This window comes from Dendrobium catenatum, unplaced genomic scaffold (genome assembly GCF_001605985.2).
Source record: "Dendrobium catenatum unplaced genomic scaffold, ASM160598v2 fragScaff_scaffold_1021, whole genome shotgun sequence".
Classification (NCBI taxonomy): Eukaryota; Viridiplantae; Streptophyta; class Magnoliopsida; order Asparagales; family Orchidaceae; genus Dendrobium; species Dendrobium catenatum.
The window spans coordinates 1,692,127-1,698,962 of NW_021319483.1; the positions used below are offsets into that span (position 1 = coordinate 1,692,127).

Below are 6,836 nucleotides of genomic sequence, written 5' to 3' on the forward strand. Positions count from 1 at the left end.
TCTCTCCTCTCTTTTTGAACATCCCTTCTATTTTAAAATTCAATTACAATTTTTGCAATTAACTCCCTCAATTTATATTTACAAATTTATCTTTTTAAAATAAAATGTGCAAATTTTCTTTAGACCTCCTGCAGCAACAATTGTGTTAAGTTGAAACCGATCCAAATATTGGGCAACAGTAATTGATATTTGCAAAGGAATATAGTTTAACAGATTGTTGAAGAACTAAACCAATAAGTGAAAAGATCTCTAAAAGTGTATTGTCATAACCAAGCTGTCATAAGTATTGAAAAACTTATTTTACATCATGATAGGACTAAATACATTAAAATAGACCAGCATTAGATCTAAAAATAAAATTGAACATTAAATAGCTCAACTAAATATGTTCCAACAAACTCTCAAGCTATAGATATCTTCATTAAAATTTTACCTAAAATGACTTTTAATTAATTATTCAATAAGTTGGGTATCATTAATACATACAACTCAGCTTGCAGGGAAAAGCTGAAATAATCCTGAATTCAAGCATAATACTTTTCTATCTCAACAATTCAGTAATCAGTGAACGACAACTTTCCAACTATAGCAATCTAACAATTCAATAATAATTTCCAATTATAGCATTAAAGATTGATTTTTTTTCTCTGACTGTAATTTCTCTACGTACAATAACTCATTATATTTTTCACATAGAATAAGAGAATAAAATTTAGTCATATAATTTCTCATTTTCTACTCTCCCCTCTTTTCAATTTAATTTTCAAGTACCATATATGAAACAACTCTAACATAACCATCAAGATTACATATATCCCACTTCTATGAGAAGGTTCTCATTAAACACGGGTGTGTGATAGGGAGAAGAAAATGATCCAACTTTTAAAGAGCTCAAGAGTTCCTACCAGCTCTTTTTGCTTATTGTCAAGCACCATCCAAAATCTTCATAAAGACCTCCCACTGTGACAATCTTTGGAAAATTGTATTTTACTAATTGACGATGCGTCAATTCAAATCTCAGAAGTACTCAAAAAACAAATCGAAGCTAAGAACATTATTGTTGGCATCAATTCAGAGATTTGAGGTGAGTCCTAAGCTGAGGTGAGAAACTCAAAACGAGCAACGTCCAACAAAATCTCATGAATTGCATCTAGAATGACATGAAAAACATCCAAAAGAAAAGGACAATTGAGATCTTCAAAATCATGTTACCTGTGGGGCTTAGACTGAAGTTTTGCATGAACCAGCATGCTCAAGTATGCAGGCCCATGCTTCCCATCACCGGCCTTCAACAAAAAAAAAATTTAAGTCCATGCCACCACTTATTGACATGGGGAGAGGAAACTTTAAAAAACCCCTTACAAACAATAATATTCAAAACCATAAAAGGGGCACCCATAAGCTCCAAATAGACAAAATTCAATTGTTTCAAATGTGAGTAGTATCAATTTAATGTGCTAGCCTAACTTGGGGCATTGACTCAGGCGACCCTATGTGTGTTCTATAAAACTTTAGGCAATATTAACAATTTACCAGATCTCTCTAATCTCCCCAGCCTAGTTAAAATAGATGTAGGCCACAACTTGACTGGACGGGAGCCTAGTTAAAATAGTAGAGGGCAACAACTCAATTGGGTGAGTCGAATCCCACAAAATATCTAGTGAATAAGATGTGGTATCCACTCTTAGTATATCCGTTGTATCCTGATGTGGATGTCTACAACTACCATGCAAACAAGTATCCATCCTCGAGAGCAATATCACACCAAGAAGTCAAAACCACATTAAAAGAATTTCATCAACATAATTTGCTTACGGAAACATAGGTGGAAAAAAAGGTAAATATGAAGGTGAAAATGGCGTAGCCCTTAATCTCCAATCTATTAGTTCAAAACACATTATCCTAACCTACAGAAAACAGTGATATACCACACCTTGCCAGGCCAAAGAAGCAGCAAAGGTTTACGAAATCTTATAAGATAAAGTCAGCCAGCAAAGCATTAGACACCTGGAAGATGGGAAAACGAAAAAAAAAAAAAAACAAAAACAGATTTATAATCAAAGGAAAGGATCCAAGCCTTCCATGTTTGCATGACCACGACCTATCATCCACTCCAATAAGAATGTACCACGTGAGAATTGAAACACCTCAAGCTAGAGATGGGGATGATAACAAGTTATCAGATAAGCAATCTGGCACTTTTTTCTTTTTGGACATTTAGGTCAATTAAAGCAGACTCATACACACATCGCATACACAAAACTCGACCTCAGTATCTCTTAGTTGGTAGTCTAAGCTCCCAACCAACAAATCAAGGTGAGCTATGTGCAATCGAAGCCCCATCAGCAAACCTCGCTTATCTTTCCCTCCATCGCGCCGCAATCTGGCATTACAGGTTCACCTTTTTCGGGACAAATCATCACCATACACTTCTAAGAAATCATTTCATCACAGTCACAGCCACTACTTTCTAACTGATTCTGCAGTTGTTTTTCTACATTCCATAACTACATATACCGATATATACTTCTCAGCAATGTCATGAATTATAGACATTTGAAGTAATGGAATATAAAATGGCGGTTCTGCTCTATGCCTCTGTTTCCTGTTTCTTTTATTTTCTCTGCTCTTACTAGTTTCAGCTTTAGTCTCCAGTGGCCTGTAGTTCTTCTATGCACTGTTTTTAATCTTCTTCATGGTATCAGAGCAATCGCTTAACAACAATCCTTCTATCTTTTACAATGGATAAATACTAATCAGTCCAGCCCCAAATAGAACTAACTAGGGAAGACAAATAAGCCTCCTAGGCTCAGCTTAGAAGGATTTAAGTCTAAAAGGTGAAAAGATCTACTAGACAATCTAGGATCAAAACAATCCAAGAACTAGGCTAATAGCCCACTTCGGATCATCAAAAGGGAAGGAAGAGCGAGGTAGAAAAGTCACTAGGTGGTGGCTCACGATCATCTGAGAACACTTAGGGCAATTCATTAGCCACACTATAAGCTAAGGAGACTATTGAGCCACTTATGGTCAACAAACTCTGACTAGAGTCTAAGCTGATAAGAGCCCAACTAAGTATTCTAAGATCACTTGAACTAACCTAAACGATGATCACTTGTTCACTTAGAATCATCCAAAAGTAAAATTGGAACCATGCAAAAAAGTCATTGGACAACTCAAATATCATATAAAACTACTAGCCAAGTCTCTGAAAAATTAAAACGGGCTATGAGAAATATGCTAGGTCATCTAGGATCACCTAAGAAAAGCTAGAGTCTAAGTGACATCCAGTGTTTGATTAAATTTCTTTTATCATAATGGAGTTTTAATGTTTTGTGGATTTTCATATTAGGATAATTAAGATGTGAGCCTTAAAATTTTGAATTGTTATCATTTTTCAACATTTTAAGATTGTTTAACATATTCAATAATTTTTTAAAAAAATTCCTAAATGGCTAAGACCTGTGTCAATATAGACATTAGACAGTGCATAAATGATATGGCACAATTAGTGTAGACAATGATGACTTGAAGGGGTACCGCGCCTCATCGATCTCAGCCATTTGATTGAAAAGATCAAATGGCTCATATTGCATATGTGATAATGAGGAATCAACAAATTAAGGCTAAACAATCCTATAAAAATAGAACTAAAAGATGAATTACTCTCACCTGCAAGGTGACATATTGCCCAAGGTACTTGCCTCTACCAAACCTATTCATATGTGTAAAACTAATGAGCATGTTTTCTATGATTTGTGTAGCCATCGCATCAATCATAAGAAATAAACTTGAGGCATAAGAGAATATACCTCAATCGAGCTATGACCAATTAGTTTAAAACCCTCAGTGGCCTTGCTTTAGTGAGTAAGATCAAGGTTAATCACAATAGTTGGGTGAGGACTCAACAGCATGAAGTCAACAAATAGGAGCCATCAGTCAAAGTCATTGAAAGATATAGCTGTCGAATTGAATTCATTACTTCAAGAAAAAAGATTAACGAAAGGTTGTGACTTACCATTCAAGTACCCTAGCAGGGAAGTCGACTCAACAAATGACTGGTCGAGATGGAGCTTGACAACTACAAAAGGGAGTTGGTATCTCAAAGTTGTTGACTAGCAAGAATCTTAAAGCATCCTAGTCTCTTAGGGATCATGAAGACATCTAGAAGAGAATGCCTAAGGACGTTGCTGAGACACGGCTGAGACTAGTCTAAGAAAACTCACATATGGTTAAACTAGCCAGTCTAGCCTATAAAAAATATCCACTAGGCCTTATCAGATCAATAGGGTCTACTAGGTATGTATGATTTGCATGCCTTAGGGTGATCACCTAAGACTTAATCTAGCTAAGCCATAGAGTCCTGAACAGCCTAAAGAACTCCAAGTCTACTTTTAAGTCTGATAAGTCTTAGCTCAAATAATCAAAACAACGGGAGCTCAAAGGGATGCTAACAAAACCCTAATGCCTCCCATGGGTCATAAGGTGCTAAATAATGATCTTATAGGCTCAAATTTAACCTATCAAGTTCAATGGCAGGTTTGAAGTTAAAATGCTCCAAAAAGGGGATCAACAACCACCATTAGAATTGTTTGACAATCAGCCAATCTATCAGTGCTCCATCAATAGCCCATAGGATTTCTTCGAATCCTTAGCTAAGAAGAAAATCCCACTTCCACTTCTTCTAGTTAGCTTGATACATTCCTTCATGAAATTTTGGGAGCAGATTTTGCTTTAGTTTGCCTCCTCAAGCAAAATCTTCCATTTCTCCACCAAATTGATAGTCATGGTGCAATAGATGAAGCAAACTATGGAGCATACCGCTCCTCAAGGTCAGCATCAACGGATCAGCACAACCACTACATCTCTCCATAACTATCATCACCATTTCATGATTCACTCAAAAGAAGCATCTCAAAATTTCCCACTTCACCCATATTTTCATTAAAACCAATCCAAAAGGTCATATTCATATATTTGGTTGCTCATATTGGTGGCTGCATTAATAGCATTGTTATCTTGGCATTCTGATGTTAGTACTTAGTACGGTTTGCAATGCTTCTAAAATATCCTAGTTTTTGTTGAAAAAGTAGAATTTGCAATCTAATGGAAAGTCAAACTTAATGGGATCTTTTATTACCAAAAAAAAAAAAAGAGGGAGATTTACATACATACCACCTTATACTATTCTATTTATCAAAAAAATACAAAGTTCCAGTATAGTTTGTTATCTACTGTTTTTCCCCCTCCAATTTAAACAGCATTTCCCTATTCCATTAGTTTTTATTTTTTATTTTTTATTTTTAATTAAGTTAAACTTACACACATCACATAAGTAAGTTCAAACTCAAGACCGATTGATTGTTAGTCAAGGCTCTCAACAAACAGATCAAGGTGAGCTGCGACCTATTCAATTAGCTAAAACATCAAATCTCTAAAAAGGGCAAGGATAAGTGCATTACCGCAAGTGATAAGGTCGTATCAAAGCTTCGAATCGTTCCAAAATTAATACATATACGACTAAATATAATTGAAGAACCTCGGCATAATCCGAAGTACTCCAAATTTATTGGTAAAAGGAATCCGCACAGATAAAGAAATATTAGAAAAAGGACATGGAACTTACAGTTCCATGAAACATTGTATCGCCTGTGTATGGCAGCCGCGAGCAAGTACTCGGAGGTGTGGACGAATACCAAACGCCGCGGCGAACCTAGAGAGCTGCACGCAGCCAATGTAACTAAAGTTCCATGATCTCTTCGATTTCGTAGGGCTACGGCGCCGCTTATTCAGCCAACTTTTACGCCTTTCCGGTAGTCTCAAAGACAATTAGGGCTGCTAAGGCGTGCGCGGCATGGCAATGGTCCAAATTGGGCTATTGGGCTATTCCGCTATTGGGCTCAATCGCAGAGCACGAATTGACAATTTTTTTTATAGTTAAATATTTTATTTTTTATTATGCTTCACAGATAAGTTGACAGATAAAATATTATATTTAAATTTATAGGCAACAAATCAGTTTACTAAAAATAAAAATGTATTGCTCATTACCCAAATACATAAGTAACATAACAAAAAAAATTAAAGCTAGATGTGCACATCACTAAAAAATAATTTGTATATACTTTATCCCAATACATTATATATTGGAGAAATTTTAAAGAAGAGTTAAAAAATTATTTAAATTAGTTAAAATAATAATTTGCCAAAAAAATAGATATGAGCAAGTCTCTCTCTTACACACACAACTCTCTCTCTCTCTTTATTTCTTAAGCCTGTCAAAATCAGGTCACGGGTCGGGTTCTAGTCCAACTGAGAATTGATCCGGCACTATTAGGCCTGATTTGAACCTGACTCATTTTAGCAAACGGGTCAATTTTTCGGATCCGAACCCGACCCGCTTCTAGTATGTTTTACTAAAAAAAATTTATTTAAACATAAATCAAATTAAGGTAATATTTACTTCAATCAATTTAAAATAAACCAAACTTAATTCAATTTGGACAACATGAATTATTATTTCTTTGGAAATAGAATTTACCTATTTCATAACAATATTTAAGGCTCTCCTAAATTAATTAAAAATTGATCAAACATGGTTGATTTTGGGTTTTCGGGTCAACACAAATCCGAAATTTTTTGCTCGGGTTGGGGTCCAGTGTCAAATATTGACACCCCTAATATTTCTTCGTCCCTTTTTTCTTTGTCTCCTTCAAGACTACAAATGCATGAAGTAGTTGAAGAGAAATTGCTTGAGCTTGACCTTGACCTTGTTTGTCAAAACTTTGTTCTAGCTTGAGCGTGAGCTCAATTCGAGTATTTTTAATAGTGTTCAA

At 35.3% G+C, this 6,836-nt stretch overlaps 1 long non-coding RNA gene across 1 annotated transcript; it reads right to left on the reverse strand.

Moving 5' to 3' along the window:
- Window positions 1-711: 711 nt before the first annotated feature.
- LOC110110155 lies at window positions 712-5,873 on the reverse strand. Its single transcript, XR_002304662.2, has 3 exons — window positions 5,627-5,873; window positions 1,213-1,286; window positions 712-970 (listed from the first exon to the last, which is right to left on the reverse strand). It is a non-coding gene; the product is annotated as an uncharacterized LOC110110155 (long non-coding RNA).
- Window positions 5,874-6,836: the final 963 nt, after the last annotated feature.